This window comes from Cetorhinus maximus, chromosome 26 (genome assembly GCF_964194155.1).
Source record: "Cetorhinus maximus chromosome 26, sCetMax3.hap1.1, whole genome shotgun sequence".
Classification (NCBI taxonomy): domain Eukaryota; kingdom Metazoa; phylum Chordata; class Chondrichthyes; order Lamniformes; family Cetorhinidae; genus Cetorhinus; species Cetorhinus maximus.
The window spans coordinates 32,601,831-32,629,141 of NC_135904.1; positions in this window are offsets into that span (position 1 = coordinate 32,601,831).

Below are 27,311 nucleotides of genomic sequence, written 5' to 3' on the forward strand. Positions count from 1 at the left end.
AGAGCCGGGAGTTCAGTTTAAAACAGAGAGGAGAGAGCCGGGGGTTCAGTTTAAAACAGGGAGAAGAGAGCCGGGAGCTCAGTTTAAAGCAGCGAGGAGAGAGCCGGGATCTCAGTTTAAAGCAGCGAGGAGAGAGCCGGGAGTTCAGTTTAAAACAGTGAGGAGAGAGCCGGGAGTTCAGTTTAAAACAGTGAGGAGAGAGCCGGGAGTTCAGTTTAAAACAGTGAGGAGAGAGCCGGGAGTTCAGTTTAAAACAGCGAGGAGAGAGCCGGGAGCTCAGTTTAAAGCAGCGAGGAGAGAGCCGGGAGTTCAGTTTAAAACAGCGAGGAGAGAGCCGGGAGTTCAGTTTAAAACAGCGAGGAGAGAGCCGGGAGTTCAGTTTAAAACAGTGAGGAGAGAGCCGGGAGTTCAGTTTAAAACAGCGAGGAGAGAGCCGGGAGTTCAGTTTAAAGCAGCGAGGAGAGAGCCGGGAGTTCAGTTTAAAACAGTGAAGAGAGAGCCGGGAGTTCAGTTTAAAACAGCCAGGAGAGCTGGGATAAAAACAAAAAGCTAAAAGCTACTGCAGATGCTGGAAATCCAAAACAAAAACAGAATTACCTGGAAAAACTCAGCAGGTCTTGCAGCATCGGTGGAGAAGAAATCAGTTAACGTTTCGAGTCCTCACGACCCTTCTGCAGAACTGAGTATAGTTAGGAGAGAGGTGAAATATAAGCTGGTTTAAGGTGGGGGGGCGGGGGGAGAGAGAAGTTGAGGGTGGGGTGGATTAGGGATAAGCAAGCAGTGATAGGAGCAGAGAATCAAAAGATGTCACAGACAAAAGGATCAAAGAGGTGTTGAAGGTGGTGATATTATCTAAGAAAAGTGCTAATTAAGAATGGAAGGCAGGATACTCAAGGTACAGCTCTAGTGGGGGTGGGGTGGAAAGACTAACAAAGTTTTAGTTTTAGATTTAAAAATAATGGAAATAGGTGGGAAAAGAAGAATCTATATAAATTATTGAAAAAAAAAGGGGGAGGGGGGAGAAACAGGGTGGGGATGGGGGGAGGGGGAGTTTAAGATCTAAAGTTGTTGAATTCAATATTCAGCCCGGAAGGCTGTAAAGTGCCTAGTTGGAAGATGAGGTGCTGTTCCTCCAGTTTGCGTTGGGCTTCACTGGAACAATGCAGCAAGCCAAGGACAGACATGTGGGCAAGAGAACAGGGTGGAGTGTTAAAATGGCAAGCAACAGGGAGGTTTGGGTCTTTCTTGCGGACAGACCGCAGGTGTTCTGCAAAGCGGTCGCCCAGTTTGCGTTTGGTCTCTCCAATGTAGAGGAGACCGCATTGGGAGCAACGAATGCTGTAGACTAAGTTGGGGGAAATGCAAGTGAAATGCTGCTTCACTTGAAAGGAGTGTTTGGACCCTTGGACGGTGAGGAGAGAGGAAGTGAAGGGGCAGGTGTTGCATCTTCTGCGTGGGCATGGGGAGGTGCCATAGGTGGGGGTTGAGGAGTAGGGGGTGATGGAGGAGTGGACCAGGGTGTCCCGGAGGGAACGATCCCTACGGAATGCCGCCGGGGGGGGTGAAGGGAAGATGTGTTTGGTGGTGGCATCATGCTGGAGTTGGCGGAAATGGCGGAGGATGATCCTTTGAATGCGGAGGCTGGTGGGGTGATAAGTGAGGACAAGGGGGACCCTATCATGTTTCTGGGAAGGAGGAGAAGGCGTGAGGGTGGATGCGCGGGATATGGGACGGACACGGTTGAGGACCCTGTCAACGACCGTGGGTGGAAAACCTTGGTTAAGGAAGAAGGAGGACACGTCAGAGGAGCTGTTTTTGAAGGTAGCGTCATCAGAACAGATGCGACGGAGGCGAAGGAACTGAGAGAATGGGATGGAGTCCTTACAGGAAGCAGGGTGTGAGGAGCTGTAGTCGAGGTAGCTGTGGGAGTCGGTAGGCTTGTAATGGATATTGGTGGACAGTCTATCATCAGAAATTGAGACAGAGAGGTCAAGGAAGGGAAGAGAAGTGTCAGAGATGGACCATGTGAAAATGATGGAGGGGTGGGGATTGGAAGCAAAATTAATAAATTTTTCCAGGTCCCGACGAGAGCATGAAGCAGCACCGAAGTAATCATCGATGTACCGGAGAAAGAGTTGTGGGAGGGGGCCGGAGTAGGACTGGAACAAGGAATGTTCCACATACCCCATAAAGAGACAGGCATAGCTGGGGCCCATGCGAGTACCCATAGCCACAGCTTTTATTTGGAGGAAGTGAGAGGAGTTAAAGGAGAAATTGTTCAGTGTGAGAACAAGTTCAGCCAGACGGAGGAGAGTAGTGGTGGATGGGGATTGTTCGGGCCTCTGTTCAAGGAAGAAGCTAAGGGCCCTCAGACATTCCTGGTGGGGGATGGAGGTGTAGAGGGATTGGACATCCATGGTGAAGAGGAAGCGGTTGGGGCCAGGGAACTGGAAATTGTTGATATGACGCAAGGTGTCAGAGGAATCACGGATGTAGGTGGGAAGGGACTGGACAAGGGGAGAGAGAAGGGAGTCAAGATAATGAGAAATGAGTTCCGTGGGGCAGGAACAGGCTGACACAGGACAGTTCTGTTTGTGGATTTTGGGTAGGAGGTAGAAGCGGGCCGTCCGAGGTTGGGCGACTATCAAGTTGGAAGCTGTGGGAGGAAGATCTCCAGAGGAGATGAGGTCAGTGACAGTCCTGGAAACAATGGCTTGATGTTCTGTGGTGGGGTCACGGTCCAGGGAGAGGTAGGAGGAAGTGTCTGCGAGTTGACGCTCAGCCTCCGCGAGGTAGAGGTCAATGCGCCAGACAACAACAGTACCACCCTTGTCAGCGGGTTTGATGACAATGTTGGGGTTGGACCTGAGAGAACGGAGTGCAGTAAGTTCAGAGAGAGACAGATTAGAATGGGTGAGAGGAGCAGAGAAATTGAGATGGCTAATGTCACGCTGACAGTTCTCAATGAAAAGATCAAGAGAAGGTAAGAATCCAGAGGGAGGGGTCCAGGTGGAGGGAGAATATTGGAGGTGGGTAAAAGGATCCATTGAACGGGGAGAGGACTCCTGCCCAAAGAAGTGAGCACCGAGACGAAGACGGCGGAAGAAGAGTTCAGCATCATGCCGAGCCCGAAATTCATTGAGATGAGGGCGTAAGGGTATGAAGCTAAGTCCTTTGCTGAGCACTGAACGTTCAGCATCGGAGAGGGGAAGCTCAGGGGGTATAGTGAATACGCGGCTGGGCTGGGATTGGAAGATGGGGTGGGGACGGAGGGACAAGCAGGGGTGGAGGGTCCCAGATGGGTGTTGGTGTCGATGAGTTGTTGGAGCTTGCGTTCCTTAGCACTTGAGAGAAAGAGAAAAAGTTTCTTGTTGAGGCGACCGATGAGGCGAAGAATAAAATGAAACTGGGGGCACGCGCAGCTTTGAAAAAGGGTGCGGCGGTGCTGCTGGAGGGAGAGGTCGAGTGTGTACATATGGCAGCGCATGGCACTGAGTGTGGATCTCAGAATGCGACAGGAACAGCAGTCCGAGAAACGTTTTATGTCCCGGAGATACCTGTAATCCTGGGTGGGTTCAAAACAAGAGGGATGGAATTTCAGTTGAAATCCACGTGGGGTGAGTCGGAGACGGAGACAGTCACTGAGAAAGGAGATATGGCTGTGAAAGCGGGTTTTAGTAAACACCGTGTCAAACACCAGGAGAGAAATGGAAAGCAATGAAGGTGAGCAGGGCAGAAGAGACAGGCGGAAATCCTGTCGGAGAACAGAACAGTACTTCTTCAGAGAGGGAATTTCTTGAAGAGAGGTGGCAGTCAATTCTTCCTCCTACCTCTCCCTGGACCGTGACCCCACCACAGAACAGCAAGCCATTGTTTCCAGGACTGTCACTGACCTCATCTCCTCTGGAGATCTTCCTCCCACAGCTTCCAACTTGATAGTCGCCCAACCTCGGACGGCCCGCTTCTACCTCCTACCCAAAATCCACAAACAGAACTGTCCCGGCAGACCGATCGTGTCAGCCTGTTCCTGCCCCACGGAACTCATTTCTCATTATCTTGACTCCCTTCTCTCTCCCCTTGTCCAGTCCCTTCCCACCTACATCCGTGATTCCTCTGACACCTTACGTCACATCAACAATTTCCAGTTCCCTGGCCCCAACCGCTTCCTCTTTACCATGGATGTCCAATCCCTCTACACCTCCATCCCCCACCAGGATGGTCTGAGGGCCCTTAGCTTCTTCCTTGAACAGAGGCCCGAACAATCCCCATCCACCACTACTCTCCTCCGTCTGGCTGAACTTGTTCTCACACTGAACAATTTCTCCTTTAACTCCTCTCACTTCCTCCAAATAAAAGCTGTGGCTATGGGTACTCGCATGGGCCCCAGCTATGCCTGTCTCTTTATGGGGTATGTGGAACATTCCTTGTTCCAGTCCTACTCCGGCCCCCTCCCACAACTCTTTCTCCGGTACATCGATGATTACTTCGGTGCTGCTTCATGCTCTCGTCGGGACCTGGAAAAATTTATTAATTTTGCTTCCAATCCCCACCCCTCCATCATTTTCACATGGTCCATCTCTGACACTTCTCTTCCCTTCCTTGATCTCTCTGTCTCAATTTCTGATGATAGACTGTCCATCAATATCCATTACAAGCCTACCGACTCCCACAGCTACCTCGACTACAGCTCCTCACACCCTGCTTCCTGTAAGGACTCCATCCCATTCTCTCAGTTCCTTCGCCTCCGTCGCATCTGTTCTGATGACGCTACCTTCAAAAACAGCTCCTCTGACATGTCCTCCTTCTTCCTTAACCAAGGTTTTCCACCCACGGTCGTTGACAGGGCCCTCAACCGTGTCCGTCCCATATCCCGCGCATCCACCCTCACGCCTTCTCCTCCTTCCCAGAAACATGATAGGGTCCCCCTTGTCCTCACTTATCACCCCACCAGCCTCCGCATTCAAAGGATCATCCTCCGCCATTTCCGCCAACTCCAGCATGATGCCACCACCAAACACATCTTCCCTTCACCCCCCCTGGCGGCATTCCGTAGGGATCGTTCCCTCCGGGACACCCTGGTCCACTCCTCCATCACCCCCTACTCCTCAACCCCCACCTATGGCACCTCCCCATGCCCACGCAGAAGATGCAACACCTGCCACTTCACTTCCTCTCTCCTCACCGTCCAAGGGTCCAAACACTCCTTTCAAGTGAAGCAGCATTTCACTTGTATTTCCCCTAACTTAGTCTACTGCATTCGTTGCTCCCAATGCGGTCTCCTCTACATTGGAGAGACCAAACGCAAACTGGGCGACCGTTTTGCGGAACACCTGCGGTCTGTCCGCAAGAAAGACCCAAACCTCCCTGTCGCTTGCCATTTTAACACTCCACCCTGTTCTCTTGCCTACATGTCTGTCCTTGGCTTGCTGCATTGTTCCAGTGAAGCCCAACGCAAACTGGAGGAACAGCACCTCATCTTCCGATTAGGCACTTTACAGCCCTCCGGACTGAATATTGAATTCAACAACTTTAGATCTTAAACTCCCCCTCCCCCCATCCCCACCCCGTTTCTCCCCCCTCCCCCTTTTTTTTCAATAATTTATATAGATTCTTCTTTTCCCACCTATTTCCATTATTTTTAAATCTAAAACTAAAACTTTGTTAGTCTTTCCACCCCACCCCCACTAGAGCTGTACCTTGAGTATCCTGCCTTCCATTCTTAATTAGCACTTTTCTTAGATAATATCACCACCTTCAACACCTCTTTGATCCTTTTGTCTGTGACATCTTTTGATTCTCTGCTCCTATCACTGCTTGCTTATCTCCACAATCACCACACCCTCAACTTCTCTCTCCCCCCGCCCCCCCCCACCTTAGACCAGCTTATATTTCACCTTTCTCCTAACTATACTCAGTTCTGCCGAAGGGTCGTGAGGACTCGAAACGTTAACTGAGTTCTTCTCCACTGATGCTGCCAGACCTGCTGAGTTTTTCCAGGTAATTCTGTTTTTGTTGAGGAGAGCTGGGAAGTCAGTTTAAAACAGCGAGGAGAGAGCCGGGAATTCAGTTTAAAGCAGCGAGGAGAGAGCCGGGAGTTCAGTTTAAACAGCGAGGAGAGAGCCGGGAGTTCAGTTTAAAGCAGCGAGGAGAGAGCCGGGAGTTCAGTTTAAAGCAGCAAGGAGAGAGCCGGGAGTTCAGTTTAAAGCAGCGAGGAGAGCTGGGAAGTCAGTTTAAAACACTGGGGAGAGAGCCAGAAAGTCAGCTGAAAACAGCGAGGAGAGCTGGGAGTTCGGACATGGAGAGTGGACCTGCATGAGAAGGGCAGCAATGGTAGGAGATAACAACTAGCTCCTGGGAGCCCCTTCAACCTGTTTCTACCTGTCAGAGCCAAAGTGTGACGTCAAAGCAAAACAGGTAGGTGATTGGTTGGTTTCTCATGACGCTTTTGATGCACCAAGCGGATTAAATCTGGAGATGTTATTACAGCTGAAGAGTACAGTTAAGAAATTCACTTTTAAAATATTTAACATACAAATTAATTAATTAAATAGAATAGAGATGGTTGGGCAGGTGATGCGTTGCAGCTGTAGTATGTGGTGATGGTGGACGCTGGTGTGATCCATGGTGATCTCATCATCAGCAAGTGTTGGCTGCTCGAGGAACTTTGGCTCAGAGATGATGAGTTGGAGTCTGAGCTGCGGACACTGTGACACATCGGGGAGGGGAAGAGTTACCTCGAGACTTTATTTCAGGAGACATTAACACCCCTTAGATTAATTACTTCAAATTTGGACCATAGTCAGGGAGAGGAGGGTGTGACTGCAAGTGAGTCCATCTGGAGATCCAGAATTTAGCTTTGGAGGAGCCTCAGCCAGTGCTCTTGTCCAATAGGTATATGGTTCTTGCTCCTGGTGTGGACGAGTGTACAAACTGCAGGGAGGATGAGCAAACTGACCACAGCCCCTTACCGTGGTGCAGAGCGCCATTCAAGTGGGGGGAGAAAAGGGAAATGTAGTAGTAATAGGGGGTAGCATACTTAGGGGAATAGATACTGTTCTCTGCAGCAAAGACAGAGGGTCCCGAAGGCTGTGTTGCCTACCTGGTGCCAAGATTAAGGACATCTCTTCTGGGCTGGAGAGGAACTTGGAGTGGGAGGGGAAGGGTCCAGTTGTTATGGTCCACGTAAGTACCAACAACATAGGTAGGACTAGGAAAGCAGTTGAGCTGAGGGACTACGAGCAGCTCGGGGCTAAATTAAAAGGCAGAACCACAAAGGTAATGATCTCTGGATTACTAACTGAGCCACGTGCAAATTGGCATAGTGTAGATAAGATTAGAGAGATAAATGCGTGGCTCAAAGATTGGTGTGGGAGAAATTGGTTCCGATTCATGGGCCACTGGCACCAATACTGGGGAAGGAGAGAGCCATTCCATTGGGACCAGCTTCATTTGAACCATGCTGGGACCAGTGTCCTGGCGAATCATATAACTAGGGTGGTAGATCGGACTTCAAACTACTTAGTGGCGGGGAGTGTTCAATTGAATGGAAATTTTAAAAATCAAAAAGAAACGAGAGAGCAGAGGCACAGAGGATAGTGAAGAGGTGAACAATAATCAAAATGCAACTGGAAGGGGCAGAAAATATAAGCAGAAGAGTGCAGCAGAAATTAGAACCAGAATGAGCAACAATGGTAAAAAGTCAAAGCTTAAGGCTCTTTGTCTGAATGAACAGCATTTGTAACAAGATAGATGAGTTGATGGCACAAATAGAAATAAGTGAATATGACTTGATAGCTGTTACAGAGATGTGGTTGCAGGGTGACCAAGACTGGGAACTCAATATTCAAGGGTATTTGACATTCTGGAAAAATAGGCAAAAAGGAAAAGGAGGTGGGGTAGCTTTGTTAATAAAGGAAAGTATCAGTGTGGTGGTGATATAGGGGCAATAGATCATGATGTGGAATCAGTTTGGGTGGAAATAAGAAATAGCAAGGGGAAGGAGTCATAGCTGGGAGTCGTCTGTAGACCCCCAAAGAGTTGCCTCATTGTAGGACAAAGTATAAATCAGGAAATAATGGAGGTGTGTAAGAAGGGCTCTACTGTCATCATGGGTGATTTTAATCTGCATATTGACTGGACAAATCAGGTTGGCAAGGATGACATGGAAGAGGAATTTGTAGAGTGCATCAGGAGTTGTTTCTTAGAGCAATACGTTGCAGAACCTACCCGGGAACAGGCTATTTTAAATCTAATAATATGCAATGAGGTGGGATTAATAAGAGATATCATAGTTAAGGATCCTCTAGGGGGTAGCGATGACAACATGTCAGAATTTCAAATTCAGTTTGAGGGCAAGAAACTCAGGTCTCAAACCAGCGTCCTCAACTTAAATAAGGGCAGTTATAAAGTTATGAAGAAAGGGTTGTCTAAAGCGGGCTGGGAAAATAGGCTAAGGGGAAGGTCAGTAGATGAGCAGTGACAGACATTTAAGCAGATGTTTCATTATGCTCAGCAAAAATTTCTCCCGGTCAAAAAGAAGGACTCGATGAGAAGGATGAACCACCCATGGTTAACAAAGGTGGTCAAGGAGAACATCCAATCAAAAACTTAGGCATACAAAGCGGCGAAAACTAATGGTAGGTTAGAGGATTGGGAATTTTTTAGGAACCAGCAGTGGATGACTATAAAGCTAATAAAGAGGGTGAAAATTGATTATGAAAGTAAATTGGCAAGAAATATAAAAACACACAGTAAGAGTTTCTATGGGTATATAAAAAGGAGAGTGGCTCAAGTGAATGTGGGACCCTTGGAGGATGCGACTGGAGAATTTATAATGGGGAACAGGGAAATGGCAGATGATTTAAACCAAAATTTTGTATCGGTCTTCTCAGTGGAGGGTGCTAGATACATCCCAAAGATATCAGATAAGCAAGGAACTAATGGGAGGAAAGATCTTGTAACAATCTCTATCACAAGGGACAAAGTATCTGACAAACTAATGGGACTAAAGGCAGATAAGTCACCAGGACCTGATGGCCTGCATCCAAGGGTTTTAAAGGAAGTCGCTGCAGAGATAGTGGAGGCATTGGTCGAAATATTCCAGAACTCATTGGATTCCGGGAGGGTCTCAGTGGATCGGAAAACCGCTAATGTGACGCTCCTGTTCAAGAAGGGAGGGAGACAAAAAGCAGGAAACTATGGGCCAGTCAGCCTAACATCTGTCGTTGGGAAAATGCTTGAGTCCATCATTAAGGAAGAAAGAGCAGGACATTTTGAAAAGATTAAAGCAATCAAACAGAGTCAACATGGTTTTGTGAAAATGAAATCATGTTTTGCAAATTTGCTAGAGTTCTGTGAGGATATAACAAACAGAGCTGATAAAGGGGAATCAGTAAATTAAGGGAAGAATTTTCCCCCTGTTGGGGAGGGGGGAAGTTCAGGAGCGGCTGCATGCGGGCGCACGTCCGATCAGTGCCCCCTATTGGAGGTGCGCTCCATTTTACGCGGGCGGGCCAATTAAGGCCAGCCCAGCGTGATGTCCGTCAGGAAGCGCTACGTGCTCCCTGTGCAGGCGGGGGCGAGAAATCCCTAACCCGGGAGTGCGCTCTTTCGCACATGTGCACGAAGGAGCGCACTCATCTTCCTGAGGCTAAGTGCAGCCTCAGGGAGATCGGCGCCAAATTCAAAAATGGTCAATGCACAAAAATAAAATTTCCCTGACATGTCCCCTCATGTGACACTGTCACATGAGTTGGGACATGTCCATCATTTTTAATCAAACTTTTATTAAATTTTTAAAAACCTACATGAAACATCATCCCGCCCGTGGATGAGGTTTCATGCTTTTTCTGAAGCCCGCCAGGGCTCCCGGCCTGCCCACCAACCTTAAGGCTGGACGGGCAGGTCCTTCAACTAGTTGAATTAGTTTTTAAATGGCCTCAATTGGCCGTTGACAGGTCGGAGGGCGTACAGCTGATTAGGCTGTGCCCCCACCGACCTGAAAATGGAGATGACGTGGGGTGATGTCAGGAGTTCCGCCCAATGTCATCCTGCATCATTTTACATGTTGGTGAGCGGGCCCCGCCCCCCCACTCGCCGACCTTAATATGCTGGCCTAAGTGTATTTGGATTTCCAGAAGACATTCGATAAGGTGCCAAATAAAAGGTTATTGCACAAGATAGGAACTCACGGTATTGGGGGTAATGTATTAGCATGGATTGAGAATTGGTTAACATACAGAAGACAGTGAGTTGGGATTAATAGGTCTTTTTCAGGTTGGAAAGACATAACTAGTGGAACACCACAAGGATCAGTCCCACGGCCTTAGTTACTTATGATCTATACCAATGACCTGGAGGAGGGGGCAGAGTGTAATGTATCCAAATTTGCTGATGATACAAAAATAGGTGAGAGACCATGTTGTGATGAGGACATAAGGAATCTGCGAGGGGAGAGATAGGTTGGGTGAGTGGGCAAAACTTGGCAGATGGAGTTTAATACAGGAAAGTGTGAGGTCATGCACTTTGGTAGGAAGAATCAAAAGGCAGACTATTATTTATATGGAGAGAGACTCCAAAAAAGTGCAGCACAGAGGGATCTGGTTGTTCTTGTGCAGGAAACACAAAAAGTTAGCATGCAGGTGCAGCAAGTAATTAAGAAGGCAAATGGAATTTTGGCCTGTATTGCTATGGGGTTGGAGTTTAAAAATAGGGAAATCTTGTTACAACTGTACAGGGTGTTGGTGAGACCACACCTGGAGTACTGTGTACAGTTTTGGTCCCCATATTTAAGAAACGTTATACTGGCATTGGAGACAGTTCAGAAGAGATTCACGAGGCTGATTCCTGGGATGAAGGGGTTGACTTATCAAGAATAGCTAAACAGGTTAGGCCTTTATTCATTAGAGTTTAGAAGAATGAGGGGTGATCTTATTGAAATGTACAAGATTCTGAGGGGGCTTGACAGGGTAGATGTTGAGAAGATGTTTCCACTAGTGGGGGAATCTCGAACTAGGGGATATAGTTACAGAATAAGGGGACACTCATTTAAAACTGAGATGCGAAGGAATTTCTTCTCTTTGTGTAGAATTCTCTACCCCAGAGAGCTGAGGAGGCCAGATCACTGAAAGTGTCTAAAGAGGAGTTAGATAGATTTTTAAAACATCGGGGAGTTGAGGGCTATGAGGAGCTGACATGAAAGACGAGTTGAGGCCTGGGGCAGATCAGCCATGATCTTATTGAATGGCAGGGCAGGCTTGAGGGGCTGAATAGCCTACTCCTGCTCCTATTTCTTATGTTCTTATGACAAAGGCTCTGTTTCAGAGACGACTGTACCAGGAACCCATCTCGGCCAGTTGCAAAGTTTTGTGCAAAAACTGCCTCTCCCACAGTAAATTCTCAATCTTTACTGTGAACATCATGATTCACTTTCTGACTACTCTGGTCTCTCTCCACCTTCCCCTCTAAATTAGGGAATACTAGACTCAATCTTGTACGAAGTCGGCGTTTCATTAGCAATTCAGGTGGTGTTGAACCAGTGGTCGCAGGAGGAGTTGTGCGATAGCTGAACAGGAATCTTAACATTTGTGTTTCTAACATTCCCTTTGATAGCTTCTTCATGCCTGTTTTAAAGGTCTGTACTGCTCTTTCTGCTCATCCATTGGATTTGGGATGATACAATGCTGTTCTGATGTGTTTAGTCCCATTTAGGTTCACGAATCTTTGGAATTCAGCACTAGTGAAAGCAGTGCCATTATCTGACACAATAAACCCTGGTAAACCATGTACACTGAAACTTTAGTGCAGTGTTTCAATGGTTGCACATGATGTAGCTGATCTCACTTCATACACATCCATCCACATTGAATGTGCGTCAATGATCAGAATAAACATGGTATCTAGAAATGGACCTACATAGACAATATGTAGTCTAACCTAGGGTTGACCAGGCCACTCCCACAGATGCAGTGGAGCTGAAATGGGCAACTTCTGCTGTTGCTGATACTGGAGACAGTGTTTCCCCAGTTTTTCTATATCACTGTCTATACCTGGCCACCAGATATAACTTTGTGCGAGCATCTTCATTTTCGAAATACCAGATGAGTGCTATGAAGCTCTGTCAACAGTAGTTCTCTTCCTTGCAAAGGGATAGTGACTCTTGCTCCCCATAACGAGATACCATCTTGACAACTTAGTTCAGATTTACGGGTATAGAATGGTTTTAATTCTTCAGAGACTTGTGCATTTGACCATCCCTGCAACACCTGTTCACAGACTCTTTATAAAATTGGATCCTGGTTTGTCCAACTCTTTATCTGTCTTCTACAGACTGGTGAGGAGTCCAGGAAATTCAACACGAGCCCAACTTCTTGAAGCACTGGAGCATGTGTAATGCTATCTGGCAAAGGGAGATGACTGACAGCGTCTGCATTTGCTATATGCACACACGGACGGTGAATAAAAGTGTATTCGTACGCCGACAAAATTAAAGCCCATCTTTCAATTCGAGCAGAGGCTATCGGTGGGATTGCCTTATCTTCACTAACTAAACCCAACAGTGGCTTGTGATCTGACACTAAGGTGAAATATCAACCGTGCAAATATCGATGGAACATCTTAACTCCAAATACGATAAATAAGTGCTCTTTTTCAATCAGTGAGTAAACGTTCTCAGCTGCAGAGAGGGTTCTGGATACATATCCTATTGGATTTTCAGATTGGATTTCTGTTTTTCCTTATAATGTTTGCCACAGGGTTTTATCTCATCCTTCATTTTGATTTCACTGTCAGCCAAATGTCTCTCTGGTGAAACCTTAACTTGGTTCAGTTTGGGGGTTGAGTTACCCATCTGCATCTTGGAAAGTTCCATGACTTTTCCTCCTAATGCCTCTTTTATCTCCATCAACTTCAGTTCTTCAGTTCTTCTGTTTCTCTTTTGTATCTTTTTTGCTTCCTCTTGGAACATTAAACATTGTTTGAGTTTTTTCTGCCAACTATTTCTTCAGTCGGTTCAGAGTGGCACTGTATTCATTTTGTTTCCTTTCATGATTTTCCCATGGAACTAACTCTAACCTGAGGGATCCTTGTTTCCTGTGAAGGTTCTTTGGCTCTTCGATCTCATTCCAAAAGACACCATCATATTCCCCTGTCAACTCAGGATTTCTTCTTGTCCTGACCTGGAAAATTTCTGACCAGTTTAGTTTAATTTCTTTCAACCAGTCATGGCCCAGGAGGCTAGTTCCTTCACCTGCTCCCACAATTCTCGACAGCTGGGCTGTCTGTTGCCTGTAGGATACAGGTACAGAGGCAAGGCGTCACCTGTATTGCCTCTCCAGTGCACATTTTTAGCCGAGCTGTGGTTTGCTCCAAACTCAATGGCTGGGCACCTTCTCTGAGGTATTTAAAGATATGTTCTCCCACCACTGTGGTCAGTGCTCCTGTGTCGACCTCCATGACCAGAGGCTTTCCATTTACTTGAAGGGTAACAGTGCTTGGTTCAGTTTTCCTGACCTTCAGATTGTGTAGGGAATAAATGTCAGTCTCAGCAGCTTCTGGCTCATCTAATTGTACACTTCAGTTAACTTGACCTGCTGTCTGAATGGCTGTCTTGATCTTGCCCTGCACTGTTTTACAACATGCCCTTTTTGATGACAGTGGTGGCATTCTGCCTCTTTAAATCTGCAGGTTTCAGGTACATAATTACCTCCACATTGGTAACACTTTAATTTCAGAATTACTGGTGAGCTGCTTCCAGTATTTCTTTTTGTTTTTCTAGTGTAAGGGATTGTGTGCAGCTTTGCGGTAGCCTCCCTGGTCTTCATGCCACACCCAACGGCAGGTTCCGGCCCTAACTGAAGAACGGCGCCATGTTGCACACTCTGCAAAGCCTGTGAGCCCCTCTCAGCGCTATCTCCATGGTGCGCTTCAGGTCTATATTAACTTCTGTAAGTAAACGGTGCTGAATGGCGTCATCGTTTATGCCGCAAACCAAACGACCTCGCAACATGTCGTTTAAAGTATCATCGAGGTCACAGTGCTCGGTTAACTGTTTTAACTTCATGATGTATGTTGCGATTGACTCACCAGGGGCCCTTACTCGAGAGTTGAACTTGATCTTTGCATGATCACCGAGCGTTTAGGCTGAAAATCTCCCTTCACGAGGTCAACTAGCTCAGTGAAGGATCTGAAATTTGGCATATTGAGAGCCATCAAACTACAGATTTCACCACATTTCTATATTTCCTCAGTTCTAATGAAGAGTCATACGGACTCGAAACGTCAACTGTATTCCTCTCCGCAGATGCTGTCAGACCTGCTGAGTTTTTCCAGTTATTTTTGTTTTTGTTATGGGTTAGGTTATATGTTCTGCTGCTCCCGCAGACAGTTAGGAGAATTGCCTTCTGTTTCTCCTCCGCTGTTATTTCATTCACCACAAAGTAGAAACCTAGTCGCTCTATGTGCTGACTCCAGTCCTCGGTGGATGAGTCGTATGGGTCAATTCTGCCAAAGAGAGGCCCTGCTGGTGAGTATACATTTTTTTTCCCTTAAAAGTTGAAATGCTCATAGCCATGAGGCAAAGTGCTGCGTCGGAGCTATTTATCCTCGTCGCCAATTGTAATAAACTTGGAATGCAGAGCAAGTTTCTTGTAAAAAACAGTAAACTTTATTAACAGAGGTCCTGATGAAGCTACATGCTTGCTCTGAGACCAAGGCCAGGAAACTCTGCTTCTAAGATTTCCTGCGCTTAGGGTTGATTGGTTTATACAGTCACATGATCCCCATAATAGTAAGAAAAGATTTAACCTACAATTACTACAATACCAATGATATTGAGAGGCCTTTTTTTTGGAGAGATCAAGGAACCAGGTGGATGCTACTTTAAGTCAGACACAGGTGCAGCCGTTTCCTTTTTTTCTGACACTGAACCGTGGTTGGAGAAAAGTTTCCTTCAGCCATCATGCATTAAACTACACAGGCCAGGAAGTATAGAATTCCAGGATAGGGATTTTCTGTGCCTGCCGGCATTGGGCATGTTTGGTGGCGTGAGCAGACAATATGATGCGATTGTTATTATGATGGCGTGAATCCAGTTTGCGATCATCTGCTCAGCCTGCTGATGGTGGGCCACATTCTCCGCTATCGGATGTCAGGAACCTCATTGTAATAGATCAGCATATCATTATTAGGCCTGCCCACCAGAATCATGCCCCTCTGGCTGGATCGACCGTCCACATTGGCAGGAAAGCATGTTGGCGTGTTTCACAACAGCACATAAACAACGTGTACCTGGCAGGCTGCACTTTGCTCAGGACTTCAATGTTTGTTTGCCTACCTTGCTTCGGTCAGCACTCACAGTCAACAGCGCCAGGCTTCACAGACAGCACTGCGTCACTTTTAGGAGGGTTCACAGCAAGTGTCTACCTACCAGATCAGCTACATCTGGGTGGCTTTTCAATGGCTGCAGGGCTAGGCCTTGCTTGGGGAAGGGGGAGAATTGGCCTCAGGCAAGGGAAGAGACTGCAGGACGAGGGCTGTGCTGGGGAAGGAGGGTGACCCAGGTTGTGCGTGGGCACATGTTGATCTGTGCAAGTGCCCTCAAGATGGTGAGGGCTGAGGAGACAATCTCCAGAGGCGATGAGGTCAGATGGAGATGTGAGGGTATCTGCGTGAGAATGGGTGGTGATGTCCCTTGAGCTGGCAGTGAATGAGATGCCAGTGAATGTGTGATGAGCTTGAGTGTGTGAGTTTAGAGTGATGAGATGGTTACCATACCCTGGCTGCATGGATGAGATCATTCATCCTCTATCTGCATTGGATGGTCAACCCCTTCTGTGCAGCATTGGCACTGATCACCACTGCCACCACCTCCTAAACCTGGTTGGTCACACCGCTGCCCCTCCTGTGGCCAGAGCAGGGGTAGAGGGCATCACAACAGGCCTCCACAGCTTCCAAAAGGCATTCCAATGACACAACACTAAACCTGGTGGCTGCAGTCTTTTTGCATTTCGTGGACATCATCCCTGCTGTAGTCATGGACTGGAAGCACTGAGATGTGTACACGCGGCTGGACTTTAAATATGACGGCCAGCTTGGTGAAGCGGCGAGGTGATGGCGTGGCGGGCGAGGGAGAGCCTGCCCGCCATCGAAATGGCGTGTTTTCCAGGAATACATAACTAATGCGGCAGGTTTGGGATGATACGGTATGAAAACCCACCATTGCGGCCGATAAAATGTTGTTTTACCCGTCCGCTACTACACTCAGTGCAAATCTGGGACAATTCCGCCCAATGTCATAGGACAACTGAATGCAACCCTTCACTATATAGCAACAAAAATTATTGAAACTTTATATGTGATCCTGAACCAGAATTCTTCACTCTTAAGCAGGAGGGCCTGTCCCGAATTCACATCTGATTTGCAGAGTAGAGGAACGGGAAAGCCAAGTGCATAAGCTGAGAAACTTCACAGCTGAATTTCCATGGCAGTTCCCAGGACTAAGAAAGCTGAATACAACATGCCACATTACTGAAACAAAGCCAGTGTGTCTATTTACACCCAGGACATTTTCCCATTTGCTCTTGCCAAAGACAAGAAAGGAAATTGATTTCACCTGTGACAGAACCAACCAGCCTGTGCTAGTGGATGATCCCAGTGCCAAAACTCAATGGATCTATCAGAATTTGCATAGAAATTACTCAACTGAACAAAGCAGTTGAACACGAAGTTCATCCTATGTTGCCAGTGGATGAGACCTTAGCAAAATTGGGAAAGAGTTCAATCTTCATAAAGCTAGATGCAAAGAGTGGGTTTTGGCACTACTTCTTGTTGAAGAATCTAAGTTGCTCACAACCTTCATTACACCATTTGGGGGTTTTGTTTCAACAGATTACCCTTCAGCGTCATATCAGTGCCAGAAATCTTCCAGAGGACAGTGTCAAGAATTCTAGAAGGACTGGTTGGAGCCGTATATCACATAGATGATGTCCTGACCTATGGGTCCACTCAGACAGCATATGGCACTAGTGTGCAAGCTGTGTTGCAATGCCTACAGGAAGCAGGACTTACACTCAACAACAAATGTAAATCTTCACAGCTGACTGTTAAGTTCCTTGGGCATATTGTGGATGCATCTGGTGTCAGAGTTGATCGACAGAAGACAAGAGCAATCAAGAATTTTCCAGCTCCTCAGAACGTGACTGAGATCCAAAGATTCATGGGTATCGTAAACCAAGTCAGGAAGTTCTTGCTCAACCTAGCTGTCAGTGAGCCAGTTTGTCACCTGTTATGATAAAACAATACACGGTGCTGGGAGGAAGCACAAAAGAGGTGAAAAAAAATCAAAGAGATGTTGATGTTAGTTGATATTTTAGCTCACCATGACCCAGACTACTCACTGTCATTGCTGTAGATGCATCTTCTACAGGATTGGAGCTGAACTTTTTCAAAATGGAATGGTGTTATGGCCCATGCAGTTGGGAAAGTGGAGTTACTTAAAAATCCCAGAGGGAAACTTTAAACAACTGTCATAACCTATAATTTTAAGTGTGATGTTTGAGATGCGACCTTAAATTCAGGATTCAGACCATCAGTTCTCGAGGCTTTACCTTAAACTAAATGAAACATTTTATTAATTTATACAGGTTAAAATATATACACATGGCTACAAATTACTACTATCATAACTTTTAACAAATTCCCAAACTAATCTCCATTAAGGCAACAGCAGCCCATAGACTTAACCAGACACCAGGCAAAGCATTTTCACCTTACAAATTCAGAATGAGGTTCTTTTCACTGTGGAGCCAGTTGGAGGTTTGCAGCTGCCTTTTGATCTCCCATTGCCTCTACCTGTACACCCGAAAACTACTGAAGTTATACCTACCACCGCTGATTGAATTCAAATTCTCATTGTCTCCCCAGCCTCTTTGAACTTCACCTTTTAACAATGACACCCCTTTCATTGTACCAATTTTATTAGTAATATAAACATATTGCTTGGTAGTTGCTAGAAAGGTATCAATTTTCACCCCACTTCTTGAATGCTCTATTCAAAAAATGCAAATGCATGCTATCTCTCTTCCATGTCAAAACTAGGACCCATCAAGGCAACCAGACTAGTTGGCTTTAATCCAATTAGACAGACCTGTGTACTTAACCTCTATTTTAAAAGAAAAATATTTTCCAAAATATTATATACATTAATAGCGCTTCATGACATCCCTATCCTTATCGAAAAATGAACATTCATAATTCTAAAAGGCAGTTTCATTTTAATAACCCATCTCACACCATCTCCTATAATACTTACTACACGATTACATTACCAGGTGCATACATTAACATAACTACATATAATAAAAGGAAGTATTCAATGAACGGCATGACACTAGGAAGTTCTGAGGAACAAAGGGTCCTTGGCGTGTGTGTCCATAGATCTCTGAAGGCAGAGGGCATGTTAGTGGGGTGGTGAAAAATGCATATGGGACACTTGCCTTTATTAATCGAGGCTTGGATTACAAAATTAAGGAGATCGTGTTGGAGTTGTATAGAGCCTCGGTGAGGCCACAGCTGGAGTATTATGTGCAGTTCTGGTCGCCACATTATAGGAAGGATGTGATTGCACTGGAGGGGGTGCAGAGGAGATTCACCAGGATGTTGCCTGGGATGAAAGATTTAAGTTATGAAGAGAGGTTGGATAGACTTGGGTTGTTTTCGTTGGAGCAGAGAGGCCTGAGGGGTAACCTGATCGAGGTGTACAAGGTTAAGAGGGGAATGGACAGGGTGGATAGGGAGCAGATGTTCCGCTTAGTTGAAGGGTCAGTCACAAGGGGGCATAAGTTCAAGGTGAGGGGCAGGAGGTTTAGGGAGGATGTGAGGAAAAACATTTTTACCCAGAGGGTGGTGACGGTCTGGAATGCACTGCCTGGGAGGGTGGTGGAGGCGGGTTGCCTCACATCCTTTAAAAAGTACCTGGATGAGCACTTGGCACGTCATAACATTCTAGGCTATGGGCCAAGTGCTGGTAAATGGGATTTGTTAGGTAGGTCAGGTGTTTCTCACGTGTCGGTGCAGACTCGATGGGCCAAAGGGCCTCTTCCACACTGTGATTCTGTGAAATCGCTCCAGTTCAGTGTCCAGGTTTTTTGTCAAATATCCCAATTTCCTTTAAGCTTCAAATTCTTGATAATGCATCTGCAAACAGATTTTCTCTTCCAGCAATATGTATAATACGTATGTTAAATGGTTGTAATAATAGACTCCATCTGAAAAGCCTTGCACTCTTGTCTTGAAATTTGTCCAAAAACTTCAAAGGATTATGGTCTGTATAAACGATTGTTCGTGATGAATTGTTTGCAACATGAATTTCAAAATTCATCACCAAACTCAAAGTCTCTTTTTTGAATGTTGAATATCTTCTCTGTTGTACACTCAGTTTCCGTGAAAAATACCCTATTGGTTTTTTCAGTTCCAAGTGTCATCTTCTTGTAACAGTACAGCCCCAATGCCTATATCACTTACATCAATGGCCAACTTGAATTGCTTGGCATAATTGGATACTGCCAACACTGGTGTCGTAGTTAATACAGTTTTCAAACTATCGAATAACTTCTGACACTCCAGTATCCGTTGAAACTTATTGTTGTTTTTTAATAGTTCAGTCAGTGGAGCAACCACTTGGCTAAAATTTGGTACAAATTTCCGGTAAAACCCACTCATGCCCAGAAATCACAAAACTTCTTGTTTTGTTGTAGGCTCTGGGAAATCCATGATAGGCTTGACTTTCGCTTCTCTTGGAGCCACCTTACAATGTCCAATGGTGTGGCCTAGATACGTAACTTGAGTTTTTGCAAATTCACTTTTAGCCAAGTTCATCACCAAATTTGCTTCTTGTAGTCAAGTAAATAATTCTTCCAGATGCTGTAAATGCTCCTCCCACATCTGACTGAAAACAATTGGATCATCAATATAAACAGCACAATTGCTTAGACCCACAATTACTTTGTTTGTCAGTCTTTGAAATATCGCAGGTGCATTCTTCATACCAAATGGCCTGACTTTAAACTGATATAGTCCACTTGATGTTACAAAAGGTGATATCTCCTTTGCTCCATCCGACAATGGTACCTGCCAATATCCTTTTAGCAAGTCAATCTTTGTGATAAATTTCAATTGTTCCACTTTCTCAATACAATCCTCCAACTGTGTGGTATGGGATATGAATCCACTTTTGTCACCACATTCACTTTTCAGTAGTCCACACAGTCTTTGTGTTCCATCCGGTTTCAGTACCAGTACAACAGGTGAACTCCAGTTACTGCAACTAGACTCAATTATATCATTTTGAAGCATGAAATCAATTTCTTGCTGTACTTGTGATAACTTTGCTGAATTTAATTTATAAGGTTGTTGCCTCACTGAGGATGATATTTCTATAAACACGTCATGTAAAGTTAAGTGTCTTTCCCAACTTATTTCCACAAATACGTTTGTGTGACTGCAATAGCTTTTCCAAATCACTTTGACACTTGCTTGGAAGGTAACTCAATAGTTCATTTACATTTTCAAGCACCCCCTCATTATCCAATTTGATGAGAGGAAAATCAATTTCAGAGTCCTGCACTCCTACCCCTTTCTCATCATCCACCATCACTAACACCTCTTCTTGCTCCTCTTCTCTGTCAAAGTACTTTTTAAGCATATTTACATGACACACCCTCTCCTTTTCTCTATCTGGAGTATTTATTAAATAATTTACTTCACTCAATTTCTTTTCAATCCTGTGAGGCCCACTAAATCTTGCATTTAATGAATCCCCTAGTACTGGTAACAAAACAAATACTTTCTCTCCTGAAACAAAACTGTGAATTTTAATCTTCTTATCTGCTTTCACTTTCACCTTCCCACTTTTTAGCCTTTCCCAATTTGAAAGGGTGATGGAAAAAAAGCTTCGCTCAATGAACTAACTGATAAATAATCACCAGCTATCTCCGCTGCTTGTCTTACAGAATCAACTCTCTGTTCCTCCACATGAGTTCTCACTACTGAAGGGATTGAATCTTTAAATTCTTCCAAAAGAATGACTCCCCTAAGAGCTGCATAGGTCATCTCTATTCTTAATGCCCATATCCACAGGTCAAAATTAGTTTATTTTACATTTTCAAACTCAATATAAGTTTGCCCAGGCTGTCTTCTTATATTCCGAAATATCTGCCTGTATGCTTCAGGAACCAACTCATATGCACTCAAAATAGCTTTTTTCACCACATCATAATTCACCGACATTTCTTCTGAAAGTGAAGCATATATACCTCAAGCCGCCTACCTAATAACTTAGATTGTAATAATAATTTCCAGTTTTCCTGTGGCTCGTTCATCTGTTCAACTAGCTTCTCAAAAGGAATAAAGGATGCTTCAATATCTGTTTCCTCAAACTTTGGAAGAGCTTGTACAAATTTAAACATATCCTCACTAGGTTCTACACAAGAGATAAATCCTTCCTCACCTACTGACATCTCTTTTCTAGCTGCCAACATTTCAACTGGAATTCTCTTTCCTCCTTCTCCATCTCCTCAATTCCTAATTCCCTTTTAAAAGCAATTTCTCTGCCCCATGCTTCTAATTCAAGCTTTTTCATTTGCAACTGAAGTCTCGCTACCTCCAGCTGTGACTCATTAGTGTCAGGTTTCACTTCCCACTGTAGATGCTGTGCTAAACTTTTAACCATATCAGATTTCCTAGCTCCTGCAGGTAACCCCAATTGTAACTTATTTGCCAACTCTGTTAACTTACTATTGGTTATTTTCTCCAACCCAATTAGATTTATCTCTTCTACTCCCAGACAAGTCTTAGCAATTGCCAAAGCCATCTTACAGTCTCACCACTTCCAAAATACCTCACCAACTCCTGAATTCAAGTGCCTCTCATACTTGTAACATTTAAGATTCACCAATTCCTAACCAATCAAGCAATTAGAAATATAATTTAATCCCGGCACAGCCCCCAATTGTTATGACCAATGCAGTTGGTAAAGTGCAGTTACTTAGAAATCCCAGAGGGATACTTTAAACAACTGTCATAATCTATAATTTTAAGTGTGATGTTTGAGATGTGACCTTAAATTCAGGAATCAGACCATCAGTTCTCGAGGCTTTACCTTAAACTAAATGAAACATTTTATTAATTTACACAGGTTAAAATATATGAATACTGGCTACAAATTACTACTATCATAACTTTTAACAAATTCCCAAACTAATCTTCATGAAGGCAACAGCAACATAGACTTAACCAAACATTAGGCAAAGCATTTTCACCTTACAAATTTAAAATGAGGTTCTTTTCACTGTGGAGCCAGTTGAAGGCTTCAGCTGCCTCTGCCTGTACACCCGAAAACTGCTGAAGTTATACCTACCATCACTGATTGAATTCAAATTCTCTTTCTCTCCCCAGCCTCTTTGAACTTCACCTTTTAACAATGAAACCCTTTTCATTGTACCAATTTTATTAGTAATATAAACATATTGCTTGGTAGCTGCTAGAAAGGTGTCAATTTTCACCCCACTTCTTGAATGCTCTATTCTAAAAATGCAGATACACACTATCTCTCTTCCATGTCAAAACTAGCACCCATCAAGGCAACCAGACTAGTTGCCTTTAATTCAGTTAGACAGACCTATGTACTTAACCTCTATTTTAAAAGAAAAATATTTTCCAAAATATTATATACATTAATAGTGCTTCATGACATCCCCCTCCTTATCGAAAAATGAACATTCATAATTCTAAAAGACGGCTTCATCTTAATAACCCATCTCACACTATCTCCTATAATACTTACTACACGATTACATTACCAGGTGCATGCATTAACATAACTATATATAATACAAGGAAGTATTCAATGAACGGCATGACACTAGGAAGTTCTGAGGAACAAAGGGTCCTTGGTGTGTGTGTCCATAGATCTCTGAAGGCGGAGGGGCATGTTAGTGGGGTGGTGAAAAAGGCATATGGGACACTTGCCTTTATCAGTCGAGGCATAGATTACAAATGTAGGGAGGTCATGTTGGAGCTGTACAGAACCTCAGTGAGGCCACAACTGGAGTACTGTGTGCAGTTCTGGTCACCACATTATAGGAAGGATGTGATTGCACTGGAGGGGGTGCAGAGGAGATTCACCAGGATGTTGCCTGGGATGAAGCATTTAAGTTATAAAGAGAGGTTGGATAGACTTGGGTTGTTTTCGTTGGAGCAGAGAAGACTGAGGGGTGTACAAGATTATGAGGGGCATGGACAGGGTGGATAGGGAGCAGATGTTCCGCTTAGTTGAAGGGTCAGTCACAAGGGGACAAAGTTCAAGGTGAGGGGCAGGAGGTTTAGGGGGATGTGAGGAAAAACTTTTTTACCCAGAGGGTGGTGACGGTCTGGAATGCGCTGCCTGGGAAGGTGGTGGAGGCGGGTTGCCTCACATCCTTTAAAAAGTACCTGGATGAGCACTTGGCACGTCATAACATTCAAGGCTATGGGCCAAGTGCTGGTAAATGGGATTTGTTAGGTAGGTCAGGTGTTTCTCACGTGTCGGTGCAGACTCGATGGGCCAAAGGGCCTCTTCTGCACGGTGATTCTGTGATTCTGTGAAATCACTCCAGTTCAGTGCCCAGGTTTTTTGTCAAATATCACAATTTCCTTTAAGCTTCAAATTCTTGATAATGCATCTGCAAACAGATTTTCTCTTCCAGCAATATGTATAATACGTATGTTAAATGGTTGTAACAATAGACTCCATCTGAAAAGCCTTGCACTCTTGTCTTGAAGTTTGTCAAAAAACTTCAAAGGATTATGTTCTGTATAAACGATTGTTCGTGATGAATTGTTTGCAACATCAATTTCAAAATGCTGCAATGCTAACAGCAAACCCAAAGTCTCTCTTTCGATCGTTGAATATCTTCTCTGTTGTACACTCAGATTCCATGAAAAATATACCCTTTTGGTTTTTCAATTCCAAGTGTCATCTTCTTGTAACAGTACAGCCCCAATGTCTATATCGCTTGCATCAATGGCCAACTTGAAATTCTTGGTAGAATTGGATAATGCCAACACTGGTGTCGTAGTTAATACAGTTTTCAAACTATCGAATGACTTCTGACACTCCAGTGTCCATTGAAACTTCTTGTTCTTTTTTAATAGTTCAGTCAGTGGAGCAACCACTTGGCTAAAATTTGGTACAAATTTCCGGTAAAACCCACTCATGCCCAGAAATCACAAAACTTCTTGTTTTGTTGTAGGCTCTGGGAAATCCATGATAGGCTTGACTTTCACTTCTCTCAGAGCCACCTTACCATGTCCAACTTGCGTTTTTGCAAATTCACTTTTAGCCAAGTTCATCACCAAATTAGCTTCTTGTAATCGAGTAAATAATTCTTCCAGATGCTGTAAATGCTCCTCCCACATCTGACTGAAAACAATTGGATCATCAATATAAACCACACAATTGCTTAGACCCACAATTACTTTGTTTGTCAGTCTTTTTGAAATATCGCAGGTGCATTCTTCATACCAAATGGCATGACTTTAAACTGATATAGTCCACTTGGTGTTACAAAAGCTGATAGCTCCTTTGCTCCATCCGACAACAGTACCTGCCAATATCCTTTTAGCAAGTCAATCTTTGTGATAAATTTCGATTGTCCCACTTTCTCAATGCAATCCTCCAACCGTGTGGTATGGGATATGAATCCACTTTTGTCACCGCATTCACTTTTCAATAGTCCACACAGTCTTTGTGTTCCATCCGGTTTCGGTACCAGTACAACAGGCGGACTCCAGTTACTGCAACTAGACTCAATTATATCATTTTGAAGCATGAAATCAATTTCTTGTTGCACTTGTGATAACTTTGCTAAATTTAATTTATAAGGTTGTTGCCTCACTGAAGATGATATTTCTATACGCACGTCATGTAAAGTTATGTGTCTTTCCCAACTTATTTACACAAATACGTTTTTATGACTGCAATAGCTTTTCCAAATCACTTTGACACTTGCTTGGAAGGTAACTCAATAGTTCATTTACAATTCAAGCTTTTTCATTTGCAACTGAAGTCTCGCTACCTCCAGCTGTGACTCATTAGTGTCAGGTTTCACTTCTCACTGTAGATGCTGTGCTAAACTTTTAACTGTATCAGATTTTCTAGCTCCTGCAGGTAACCCCAATTGTAACTTATTTGCCAACTCTGTTAACTTACTATTGGTTATTTTCTCCAACCCAATTAGATTTATCTCTTATACTCCCAGACAAGTCTTAGCAATTGCCAAAGCCACTTTACAGTCTCACCCCTTCTAAAATACCTCACCAACTCCCGAATTCAAATGTCTCTCATACTCGTAACATTTAAGATTCACCAATTCCTAACCAATCGAGCAATTAGAAATATAATTTAATCCTGGCACAGCCCCCAATTGTTGTGACTGATGCAATTGGTAAAGCAGAGTTATTTAAGAATCCCAGAGGGAAACTTTAAACAACTGTCATAATCTATAATTTTAAGTGTGATGTTTGAGATGTGACCTTAAATTCAGGAATCAGACCATCAGTTCTCGAGGCTTTACCTTAAACTAAATGAAACATTTTATTAATTTACACAGGTTAAAATATATACACATGGCTACAAATTACTACTATCATAACTTTTAACAAATTCCCAAACTAATCTTCATTAAGGCAACAGCAGCCCATAGACTTAACCAAACACCAGGCAAAGCATTTTCACCTTACGAATTCAAAATGAGGTTCTTTTCACTGTGGAGCCAGTTGAAGGCTTGCAGCTGCCTTTTGATCTCATATTGCCTCTGCCTGTACACCCGAAAACTACTGAAGTTATACCTACCACCACTGATTGAATTCAAATTCTCATTGGCCAGAATTTTGACGTCGACGTGCAGGGGTGGGCCCGGCATGCTGATGCATAAAATGATGCACGGTGACATTGGGTATGTGTCCTGACGTCACCACGTGTCATTTAGGTATTACGTTCGGCAGGCGTGTGCCAGAGGCGGCTGCGCACCAGCTGAACTGTCAAAGGCCTATTAAGGCCATTAACAAAACAATTAAAGTAGTTGTCAACATTGCCTGTCCAACCTTAACGTTGTCGGGCAGGCGAAGAGCCTAAGTGGCCTTTGCGATTTTCAGGAAACTTCATCCACGGGCAGGATGAGGTTTCCTGAAGGTTTTATTAAATAAATAAATAATTTTTGCACAATTCATAAACATGTCCCAGCTCATGTGACACTGTCACATGAGGGGACATGTCCAAATAATTTTCAACTTCATTATTTATAAACTTTTAATATATACTTAATCTCCCTGAGGCAGCTCTGTGCCTGAGGGAGATTTTTGCACTCTTTCGCACGCAGGCCCCGACTCTCGCTCCTCCCTCTGCCGCACGCACAGGTAGTGCTGAGCACTTCCGGCCGTGTGTCACACTGGGCAGGCCTTAATTAGCCCATCCAGGTAAAATGGTGGTGCAGAGCCAACCTCAGGCAGCGACCAGCCCACGCCCGCTCCGGACCGGCCCACCCAACATTCAAAAGATTCTCCCCATTGTATCCGCAACCTCTTTGAACTTCACCTTTTAATAATGAAACCCTTATCATAATATCAATTTTATTAGTACTATAAACATATTGCTTGGTAGCTGCTAGAAAGGTGTCAATTTTCACCCTACTTCTTGAATGCTCTATTCAAAAAATGCAAATGCACACTATCTCTCTTACATATCAAAACTAGCACCCATTAAAACACCCAGACTAGCTGGCTTTAATCCAATTAAGACACACCCACAGACTAAAACATCTATTTTAAAAGAAAAATATTTTCCCAAATATTATATACATTAGTAACGCTTCGCGACAAATGGAAAGCGTAGAACAGTTTACTGCACATCCCATTCACTGACAGAGACTGGGCAGAGATATGCAGTAATAGAGAAAGAAGCATTAACATTAGCTGCTACATGGGCTGGTGAAAAGTTTGCAGATTATGTTCTTGATCACCACTTCAAGATAGAGAGAGACAACGAACCCTTAGTACCACTCTTAAATTCTAAGAAGTTATCAAAAGTACTTACACGAGCAGAACAATCCAGACTGAGGATGGTGAGGTTTGATGTAAAGACAGAGCATGTTTCAGGAAAGCAGTGGCAAGGCAAGGCCTGTTGTCCTTTCTGAAGAGTAGAAACCTTCGCATTGACAACAACCAAAACTCTATCAGCAACAACTCACGGCTGAACAAAATCAAAGATGCACAGAAATCTG